The following is an 11,151-nucleotide window of genomic DNA, read 5'->3' as shown; positions in this document are numbered from 1 at the left end:
GAGCGGCCCAAGAAATGGCAAAAAGACAAAAAAAAAAAAAAAAAAAAAAAAAAAGAGTGTTGTAGAGTTAGATCTTACATCTAGATCTTTGATCTATTTTTCTTTTGTCTTTTGACTGCTGCACCCACAACATGTGGAGATTCCCAGGCTAGGGGTCTAATCAGAGCTGTATCTGTAAACCTACACCACAGCTCACGGCAACGCCAGATCATTAACCCACTGAGCGAGGCAGGGATCGAACCCTCAACCTCATGTCCTAGTAGGATTCACTTCTGCTGAGCCACTAGGGGAACTCCTTAGACCTATTTTGAATCAATTTTTGCATGTGGTTTGAGGAACTCACTGCAGGAAGACGAGAATAGATGCTCCTAGTGGGTCAAACCTACTTTCTTGTTAAAAAAATTTTTTTTGGAGTTCCCGTCGTGGCGCAGTGGTTCACGAATCCGACTAGTGAACCATGAGGTTGCGGGTTCGGTCCCTGCCCTTGCTCAGTGGGTTAAGGATCCACAGCTGTGAGCTGTGGTGTAGGTTGCAGACGCGGCTCGGATCCCGCGTTGCTGCGGCTCTGGAGTAGGCCGGTGGCTACAGCTCTTATTGGACCCCTAGCCTGGGAACCTCCATATGCCGCGGGATCAGCCCAAGAAATAGCAAAAAGACAAAAAAAACAAAAAAAAATTTTTTTTCTGGTCACATATTAGCTCATAGACTAAAGCTTTAGTTTCCCCAACCGTTTGGGGTAAAGAGCACTGGTAACCTGGCTGGGTCCTAAGACCGTCCTCTTGGGCTTGCATCCCTCTCTGCCCCATCACAGCACAGGGAGAACCTAGAGGTGCCGGCCCTCCTCCAGCTCTCGCGCCGCCTGGTGGACACATTTGGTGCTGCAGCCCTTCGAGCCTGGATTGGATTTCGCGGTCTCTGGCGCTCTCCAGTGTTGAAATGTCGCAACCTCACTCTCGGGATAGTTGAGCGGCATTTTCTGTGTGCTGCTGTGTGGCCAGGTGACCATGATCATCCTTCACAAGGAAGCAGATGAGGAGCTCGTTAGCGGAGGGGCCAGAGCAATCAGTCTGCATGCGTGTAAACAGGCATCCAGTTTCCCCGGGGATAATGTGAGGAAGCTGACACCCTGACTTGGAGCTGGGTGGGGAGGTGACCCTACCTGGACTCAGAAAGAGGAAGAAAACAGGTCATGGTTAAAGTGCTACACACATTCTCACTGCTCTTGCTAAGAAGTAGATTTTCTTGAATAAATATTTCATTTTTGTAAGCCCTTAGGTCAGTTATCAGGAACTTTAAATATTTATATATAAAGATGTTTGTTAAAATTTATACATATATATTATATAAATACACATTCATAAACATAAATAAATGATAAATATGAATATATAACATTATTGAGTATACAATTTAAACAAATATATTCATGTATTTTTATAAGAACATGCTTATCAAATATACTATATATATAAATACATGACTAGGTATATTTAAATATAAATTAAAAAGTAATTTCCTCCACTTTTGCTGACAAGTGGGTCTGTGGACGCTTCGTTGCCAAGCCAGAGGTGGAACGCTTCCCCTCCCCAACTGGTTTCTGAAACTCGAAAGTGGACACCCACTGGAAGGTCCTAAAAATCTTCTACCTTTTTTTTTTTTTTTGGTCTTTTGTCTTTTTAGGGCCACATCCGCGCGGCATGTGGAGATTCCCAGGCTAGTGGTCTAATCAGAGCTGTAGCTGCCAGCCTACGCCACAGCCACAGCAATGCTAGATCCGAGCCACCTCTGCGACCTACACCACAACTCATGGCAACGCCAGATCCTTAACCCACTGAGTGAGTCCAGGGATCGAACCCGAAACCTCATGGTTCCTAGTTGGATTCGTTTCCGCTGCACCATGACAGGAACTCCTCTTCTACCTTCTCTAAAATAATTTTTTTTCTGCTCATACGCTAATTCATGGACTAAAACACTTGTTGCCCTGAATTTTAGTTTTCTGAGCCTTTGGGGGTAAAGAGCACTGGTAACTTGGCTGGGTCCTAAGACCGTCCTCTTGGGCTTGCATCCCTCTCTGCCCCATCACAGCACAGGAGAACCTAGAGGCACCGGCCCTCCTCCAGCTCTCGCGCCGCCTGGTGGACACTTTTGGTATGCAGCCCCTTGAGCCTGGATTGGATTTCTGGGTCAAGAGGGCGAATATTTGCAGGGATGTACAGCCAACCAGAGGCAAAGACACGTGCCACTGGGAGTGACCAGAGCTGGGCCACCACTGCTGAAGGCGTGGGGGGCTGGGCAGGTGTTCAGGGGCAGCTCCCCAGTGGGATGCAGCGGAGGCAGTTCTTGCAGCAAGGAGAGGGTTATCTGAAGGTAGCAAAGCGAGGGGACAGGAGAACTCTTGAATATGCCTCCTGGAAAGCAAGGGGCAGGGATATTTTGGATGAGTAATAAAGCAACAGGGCGGTCTGGGGCATGGGGAACACAGGGAAAGGTGACAGGGAAAAGGTGCAGGCCCTGTGGTTCTGTGCTGGTGTAACCAACCTGCCTGCTGGCTTCTGCAGGTCCACAGCACCGACCTGGAGGTGGAGTTTTCACAGGGTAGATGCCGGCACATGCCCAGACGGAGAGTCAGTCTTAGGCGCCGCTCAAACCAGACCCAGCTGATTCCAAGATTCTGGAAAATAACCTGGGCAAATGTTTGTATTGATTAGGCTACGTGCAGCTTGAAGGACAGGCAGGTCTTAAAATGAGCTTGATTAATGAAGGCAGGTGGAGTGGGTTTGACTCAGCATTATCCACAGTTTCACCATCACAGGGACTACCCTCCTTCCCCCAATCCTAGCTTACCATGGGGGCAGGGGCACAGGGCGCTGAGATCTGGGGATGACCCAGAAAATTAGAGAGGCGTCTTGGGCCAGATAGAAGCTCTGGGGTCCAGGGCCCCAAGAAAGAGTCCTCAGGAGCAAATGCTTTGGGAGTGCCAGCCTAGGGACTTGTTCTAGGGAAGCTGTGGGGGCTGCTTGGGGTGGGTGTGCTCCTCTGGTAATTCTGCATCAGGGGGTGTGCTGACGGTCTGCAACAGTGACCTGCCCACTGGATGTGGGAATTTACTGCCCATGGGGTCACTTCTTCCCCTTGTCCCCCACCCAGGCTTGAAAGCCAGACACCCTATTCCAGCCCCAACACAGAGGAAGACTCTCAGGGGTCCCCCTTGCGTACCCCAGGTGTGGAGTCTTTCCTAGAGATGACAGGCCCTCAGCGCTGAGTAAGAGGAGAGAAACTGCCTGGTGGGTTGGTGGGGAGGGATTCCTGCTCCTTTTCTTGAGTTCTAGGCCCTTCCGCACCTGGTCTGGGATTGGCTTGGCTTTGCCACTAGGGGCCACCATCTACTTGTACAGAAGCCCAGGGCAGGGCTCCTGCCTCTCCAGCCAGCAGGACTAGGAAGAGGGCGGCTGCCAGGCGTGAGCTGGTGCTGGGCGGGTGGCCCCGCTCCCAGGAACTGTGGATGGAACGCGTCTCCTCCCAGCTCTGTGTTCAGCGATGTACCTCATCAGCCTGGAAGCGGCGCGGTGGAGTAGGTCACGGAAACTGGCAAACGCTACGCTACACATAAGGGTCTCCCCCTGACGCTCCAACTCCGCGTTGGCTGTTCATCTTTTAGTCACACACCACTGGGCTTGGGGACCATTCAGGGACACCGACTGGGAAACTGAGGCTCCAGAGTTTATTGAAATAGCGGCAGAGCTGGGAAGGAACACTGTGCACGAAGCACTGCGCTAGGTGCCCAGAAAGCCCCTCTCCCCTGCTCAGGACAAAGAAGGAGACTCTACCCTTCCTGGCGCCTGGCATAGACGTGGAGTTTGTCTGGCAGTACTGACAGCGGTGAGGAAGGACTGTAGTAGGAGCATCTGGGCGGAAAAGGAAAAGCCCGAGGCTCTCCAGTGTTGAAAAGACTTAGAAAGACAGGACCTGGTGTGATTTAGCACGGTAGCCACAAGAGGGCGCAGAAAAAAAAGTGCTTTCCTTTAGACCCGACATCCTCTCTTCTGGGTATTATTAATGGCATTGTTTGCTAACGGCTGCCTTAGTAGTAGTTGAAAAAAATTGGGGGAGTTCCCGTCGTGGCTCAGTGGTTAACAAATCCGACTAGGAATCATGAAGTTGCAGGTTTGATTCCTTGGCCTCACTCAGTGGGTCAGAGATCTGGCACTGCTGTGACCTGTGGTGTAGGCTCACGGCTGTAGCTCTGATTCCACCCCCTGGCCTGGGAACATCCATATGCCACGGGTGAGGCCCTAAAAAGCAAAAATAAATAAATAAAAATAAAAGCTTAAAAAAAAATGAATGAATGGTCCAGAAAGAAAAGATGCAGCCAGTGTAATCACCTGGACTCAGGCAGCACGAACTGCAATCTGGCCGGCAGATCACCTGGCTCCGTGCCGGATGGCGTGGAGGGTGTGGCCAGTGCTGATTGTAGAAGTGGCGCCAGTGTAGGGTAGCCTTTTGCACTGGCTGAGGCTGGAGCTACCACAGAAGAGGCTGCCCGGTGGCCAGATGGGGCCTGAGCGCATTGCTGAACTAGTCAGTCAGGGCTGCTGAGAAGAGCCTGGGCCATCCTCAGCGCTATTACGGACTCCTGGGCCCAATAAAAAGGAAGAAAAGCTGGAAAACAGGGAGGTGCTTTCTGGCACTCGGGTTTTGCCGCATTCCTCTGGCACCCTCTGCTGGTAAAATCTGACATTGCACCAGCTGGCAAAATCTTGGTTTCTGGCTCAGATGCCCTAACATTTACCCAGAGATCTAACCATCTCCCCAAAATGAGGGGACACATGTCCCGAAGGGTTATTGTAGCCACAGCCAACTCTGTTAATTTCTCCTCAAATTCAGTCACAGTTCCACTGAATATGTTGCTAACCATCACCACCAACTGCTATATAAAGTAATACTGAGAACAGAGTAAATATGATTGATAAATACAAGTAGGTATATACACAATAATGAGCAAAGTAAAAATACACTAAGTTACCACAGTTCCTTTTTCGCTAGGGATGAATAAAGTTGCCAGATAAAATACAGGATGCTCAAATAGCGAAAAAATTTTAGTATAAGTATGTCCCAAATATTGCCTAGGTCGCACTTAAACTGTTGTTCGTTGTTTACCTGATGTTCAGATCTAATCATCTGTATTTTTATTTGCTAAATCTGGAGACTCTAGTCATGAGGCCATAGTTCATATCTATAATTTCTTTCTTCCTCTATCCATTCAATATTTCTCTTGTCCTCAGCTGGATTTACCTGTTCTTTACCTGGTGGTGCTGAGGGGCTAAATCTTTGTTCTTGGAGGCTCTGAGAACTAAAAAGTACTAAGATGCTTAGTGCTTTGGGTTCTAGACAAAGTCCCCCCTGCCTTAGTTTTGTTGAAGTTGCCTGATTTCTCCTTAGTAATCAGGGCTGACCAGTCCGACCAGTAAGGCAGCCCCTCCTCTGCCCATTGGCTTCAAATCAATGGAACCGTTGTGGAGTCCCCTGGTGGAGACATTATATTCTAGGAAGTTATTGCCAAAGCAGCAGAGCTGCCAGGACAGAAAGCAAATATTCTTTGGGCGAGTTATTGGGATTAATGGTGACAAAATCTCTTCTTACTTCTATCCCTTGATTCCCAGACTCATGTATTCTATCTCTGGGGGGACCACACCATATAATTGTCTTTGATTCAAAGAATAAACCTCAGCCAGTGAGACATAAGCCCATATTTTAGGATGCTATCTCTCAACTTGGGCACAACTGAGTCTTGGGTAAGCCACTCCACTTTGCAATAGACCACCTACTTCTGGGCAATGGGGTATGTAGTCAGACCAGTTCATTCCAGGCTGCACGTCCTTTGCTGTGGAATAAGTTCCTTGCTGAGACACAAGGCTTTGTGGGTGAGGCCATGACGGTGGCCAAGCCATTCCAAGAGGCCAGGGACCATGTTATGGGAAGATGCATTACTGCCAGGGAAGGCAAACCTTTTCCCTGATGGATGAGGTGCAATGGAATTGTCCTACCACCAGGTGGTTCCCTGGCCGCCCCAGGGAATGGAGCTGCCCCTGGGGCTCCTGCTCTTGGCCGATCAGCCACTAGGTGGCAGTGGCAGCTGGGTCAGCCTCTGTGGGGTGGGGACCCTCTTGATGAGCTCATATGCAGCCTCTCAGCCTGCCACTTGCCACCAGCCAGGTGGTTGGGGATGAGGTGGGCTGACATTGTGGGGTGTGATGTTCTGTCCAGCGGATTTTTGAGCCTGCTTCTCCTGGGAGCATTCAAGCCCTGTGGGGATACAGGATGGGAACATCACATGCAATCCATTCCAAGGACCCTGTCCCTAAGCCTCTTCCCATGGTCCTTGTCATTAATTTCCCGATAATGGCCCTTGATCCTTCTGAGGCACTGTGGACAGGGTGGCTTAAACAACAGACCTTTGTTTCTCACAATTCTGAAGCTGGGAAGCCTGCGATCAGGGTGCCGGCAGACTGGGTTCCTGCTGTGGACCCTCTGGCTTGCAGACTCCTGCCTTCTCAGTGTGCTCCTCCATGGCCTTTCCTAGGACCTGCATGGGGAGAGGGGGGGCACCCCCTCCCTTTCCCTTCTTATAAAGGCACTAATCCCATCACAAGGGCCCCCTCTTCATCTTTTCTAAACCTAATTACCTCCAAGGGCCCCACCCCCAAATACCATGATTTTGGTGGTTAGAGTGGCAACATGTTAATTTTGGAGGGACCCAAATGTTTAGCCTGTAACACTGACAACCCAGCCAAACCACTGGTAAATCCTGTGACTCACTGTAGGTCCATATTTCTTGCTGCCTCTCAATCTAGGCCAAGTTGGACTTGAAATGGACCTCTCAGTCATCTGTCCCTGGGGGAGCTGCCCTTCATTGCTGTCCTTCAGGGTCACTTCCAGAACGAGGGCAGGGCAGGAAGAAGCTTAGAGAACAGGGCCAGGGCCTCTGGTTCAGGTGGCCCTGAATACCCCATGCCTGGATTCCAGATTACGTGAGCCAATAAATCCTTCCTTACTTGAGGGTCTTTGAGTTGGGTTTTCTGGGCACTGCAGGATGGTTAGCTGTCTCTGTCTAGAGCAGAAGTCTGCACACAGGCTCTGGAAGCATGGACAGGGGCACGGCCAGTCTGCTCAGCCTCAAATATTGTAGAGAAAAGGCCAAGAAATGTCATGATACAAAGGCTACTGAACTGTTGGAAATGATAGAAGTGCCAACATGACTCTTGCATGCATATAAATGCTTGGCACACATTTCAGAGATGGATACTGACTGAACAAAATCATTTGAAGCAGAGCACCCATGTCCAGGCATGGTGGGCTAGGTTATTCAGCTGGCTTGAAAGTAAATGGATGGAAATTCCCGCTATGGCACAGCAGGTTAAGGATCTGGTGTTGTCTCTGCAGTAGCTTGGGTTGCTGCTGAGGCTTGGGTTCAATCCCCAGTGTGGTGCAGTGGGTTAAAGATCCATCGTTGCTGCTGCTGTGGCATAGGTGGCAGCTGCGGCTCAGATCTGATCCTTGGCCCAGGAACTCCCATATCCCACGGGTGTGGCCAAAAAGGGGGAGGGATTAAATGGATGGAAAAAGATAACATGAAGTGCCGACCCTAAGAGGGCTGGGGTCATTATATTGATATCAGAATTTAAAGGTTTATGGCTAAGAAATAGTACCTAGAATAACTCGAAGAAGATAACGGCAGATTAGAAGGCTCCCCCGGCTCAGCCTATAGACTTATATACAGAACATGCACCCAGAGTTACAGCATGTAGGTTCTCTTCAAGCAGAAAAGGAACATTGACAAAACTGACCACATACTGGGTCATAAAGCAGGACTAAATACATTTCAAATGACCAAAACCATTGAGCATACACTCTATGAGCAAAATACTAGAAATCAGTGGCAAACTAGAAATCAATAATGAAGACATACTAGGCATCCTCAGATGTCGGGAAATAAAAACATATGCTCCCAGAGTTCCCTGGTGGCCTAGTGGGTAAAGGATCTGACATTGTCACTGCCATGGTGAGAGTTTGATTCCTGGCCTGGGAATTTCTGCATGCCATGGACCTGGCTGAAAGAAAAAAAAAAAGAAGAAAAGAAAAGAAAAAGAAAAAGAAATATTCACCTACTGATTTAGAGAGGTATTCAAATTGGAAAATCAGAAGACATACTGAACTTGAACAATAATGAAATCACTCCACAGAACCCTGAGGATACAGCCAATGGGGTACATAGAAGGAAACCTATAACCTTAAAATGTACATAGAAATTTTTATAGAAAATAAAAAGGCGGAGTTCCTGTTGTGGCACAGTGGTTAACGAATCCGACTAGGAACCATGAGGTTGCGGGTTCGGTCCTGCCCTTGCTCAGTGGGTTAACGATCCGGCGTTGCCATGAGCTGTGGTGTAGGTTGCAGACGCGGCTCGGATCCCGCATTGCTGTGGCTCTGGCGTAGGCCGGTGGCTACAGCTCCGATTCGACTCCTAGCCTGGGAACCTCCATATGCCGCAGGAGCGGCCCAAGAAATAGCAACAACAACAACAAAGACAAAAAGACCAAAAAAAAAAAAGAAAATAAAAAGGCTTCAAATGAAGGAACTAAGCATATATCTCAGAAAGTTAGAAAACAAGGGAAAAATGGAATGAGGAATAGAAGAAAGGGAAGAACAAATACTGAAGAAGTAGATAACAAAAATCCAGCAGGGATGATAAAACAAGAAGGTAGAGAGTTGGTTGCTTTAGGATATGACTGAAATTGAAAATGATTTGGTGAATTTCTCAAGAACAAAAGAAAGAAGGTGAAAATTAAACACATTAGGGATGCAAAGGGGAACATTTTTCTAGACCTGGAATACCTACAATGGTTCATGAGAATCTGCTTTAATAGCATATGTCAATTATTTGAGATGAAATGAGACTATTCCTAGAAAGTCTAATTAAATACATATATTTAACTCAAGAAATAATAGAAACTCTCAGTTCTTCTAAAGGCATTGAGCTTAATTGTTGAAAATCTTCCCCTAAAGAAAACTGGCCCCGAGATCTTCACTGGTAAGCAATTCTAACCTTACACAAATTCATCCAGAGAAGGAAACAATTCTTTTAGAGAATAAACGTCTCATTTTATGAAGCTAACACAACCTCGGTTGTGAAACCTAACAAGGGCAGCTCTGTCTCACTCAAGAATATAGATGCAAACATTCTGAACAAAATATTGAACACAAAATCTAGCCATTGGGCAGAATAAACATGTGGACTAGTCTGGTCCATCCATTCCAGGAATGTAAGATTGGTTCAATGTTAGAAAAATCGAAACAATTTTCAGGATTAAAGGAGAAAAAGCATATAAAGATGCAGAGAAAACACTAGGTAAAATGCAACAAATGATTGTCAAAAACCCATTTATCATACAGAGTATAAGAAAATTTTCTTAAGCTGGTGAGAGAATCTTTAAAGAAAACCAGAAAGCGTTATGTTTTATAATGAAATCTTTAAAAACATCCTTTTGTGACAAGATAAGGAGGCCCATTATCTTCCCTGCTGCTGCCAGAGTACCAGCAGAGGGAAAGAAATGAGACATATAAGAATTGGGAGGGTAGCAACCAAATTGTCATTCTTCACAGGTGACATGATTAAGTATGTAGCAAGTCCCACAGAATGTATAAAAATTAATAGAATCTATAAAAAAAGGGTAGCCAATTTACCAGATCCAGTTTCAAATGTGGAAACTCATTGTATCTCTATATAACAGCAAATGAATAGAAAATAACATTAAGCAGGATACATTTTATAATTGCATTAAGAATATCAGTTTACTAGAGATGAGTCTAAAGAGATGTCCAAAGGCAATTGTCTATGAGGAAAACTTACATTAAACTCCATTGAGAATTATTAAAACCTATGCATGGAAGAGAGAGAGGATATTCATGGATTGAAAGATTCAGTGTGGTAAAGATGCCAATTTCTCCCACATTGATTGATAAATTCCCCTGATAACTGGTTCAAGGTGCAAAGTTTCTGTACCTTTTTTTAAGGGGTAGAAGCCAAGGAGCTGATTCTAATTAAGAGAAGCTCAGATCCTCCTGATGGAGAGAAGTGCTCTCCTTCTTCATCTGGGCAGAGTCATGACTAGAAGGACCCGGTTCCTTGGAGGACTCAGAAGCTAGTCGACCAGCCCCCATCTGAGGAGATGGCCTGGAGGGATCCCCCGATGGCCACATCCCTTCCCAGGTTCTGCCCAGAGCGGGGTCTGGGAGGGGCTCCCTGTGTTCTCCGCCCCAGCTCCGGGACCCACCGTCCCCTCCTTGGCCACAAGGGGGCGCCGTCCCCTCTATGGAAGGAGGAGACGCAGAGATCCTGGCTGAGGAACCTCCGCGAGACACCCTGGGAAGTCTAGGGTCCAGGGTCATCCAGGAGTCCACGGTCACCCCAGGAAGGGGCAGAGGGGGCCTGGGGCGGGCTCAGTGACCGCCCAGTGACACCTGCGGACCTCGTCCAGGTTCTCAGCACCGGCGGGGCATGCTAACTGTTGGGGATCACGTCCAGGGGCCACAGGCCAGGGAGGGGCGCAGAGGCAGGACCGGTCTGCCCTGTACCCCTGGCTGTGAGTCCCACTGCCCTGCAGAGCCAGCTGCAGGTTGCCGTGAACCCGACTTGCATGCACTGTGCCCGGGCTCCAGGTGGGCCTGTACCCTCCGGAAGCGCCGACCCGCGCACCGGGGAGGCACAGGGCTTCCCGGGCCGTGTTAGTGAAGGAAGGACCGGGACTGCCCTATGTCCACACACGCAGACCCACCAGCACCTCGGTGTTCACACCGGAGCTCTCTGGGTCCCCCCGCTTGACTGGCTGGGTCCCAGTCCTAGAGATGTTAAGTGCAGAAGTTAGGAATGGTATATGGGCATGAGGTTGCCCAGGTACATTTGAAACTTTGGACAAATCTCCAGATGCTCAGGCTGCTGGGCAAGGCCCTGAGGGCCTGCCCCTCCCCTGACCCCTTCCTTGGTTCCAACCTTGCTGGCCTTCTAGCTGTTCCTGCAACTTGCCAGGCACATTTGATCACAGGGCCCTTGCACTTGCTGTCCCTCCTGCCAGGAGCCCTTCTCCCCAGGCACAT

At 48.4% G+C, this 11,151-nt stretch overlaps 1 long non-coding RNA gene across 1 annotated transcript; it reads right to left on the bottom strand.

Annotated features, from left to right (window-relative positions):
* On the bottom strand, nucleotides 676-10,279 carry LOC110256698. The gene is made up of 3 exons (XR_002338580.1): nucleotides 10,061-10,279; nucleotides 2,539-2,683; nucleotides 676-1,013 (listed from the first exon to the last, which is right to left on the bottom strand). It is a non-coding gene; the product is annotated as an uncharacterized LOC110256698 (long non-coding RNA).

This window comes from Sus scrofa, chromosome 14, assembly GCF_000003025.6.
Source record: "Sus scrofa isolate TJ Tabasco breed Duroc chromosome 14, Sscrofa11.1, whole genome shotgun sequence".
Classification (NCBI taxonomy): domain Eukaryota; kingdom Metazoa; phylum Chordata; class Mammalia; order Artiodactyla; family Suidae; genus Sus; species Sus scrofa.
This window is presented reverse-complemented; position numbering and strand designations above follow the sequence as displayed.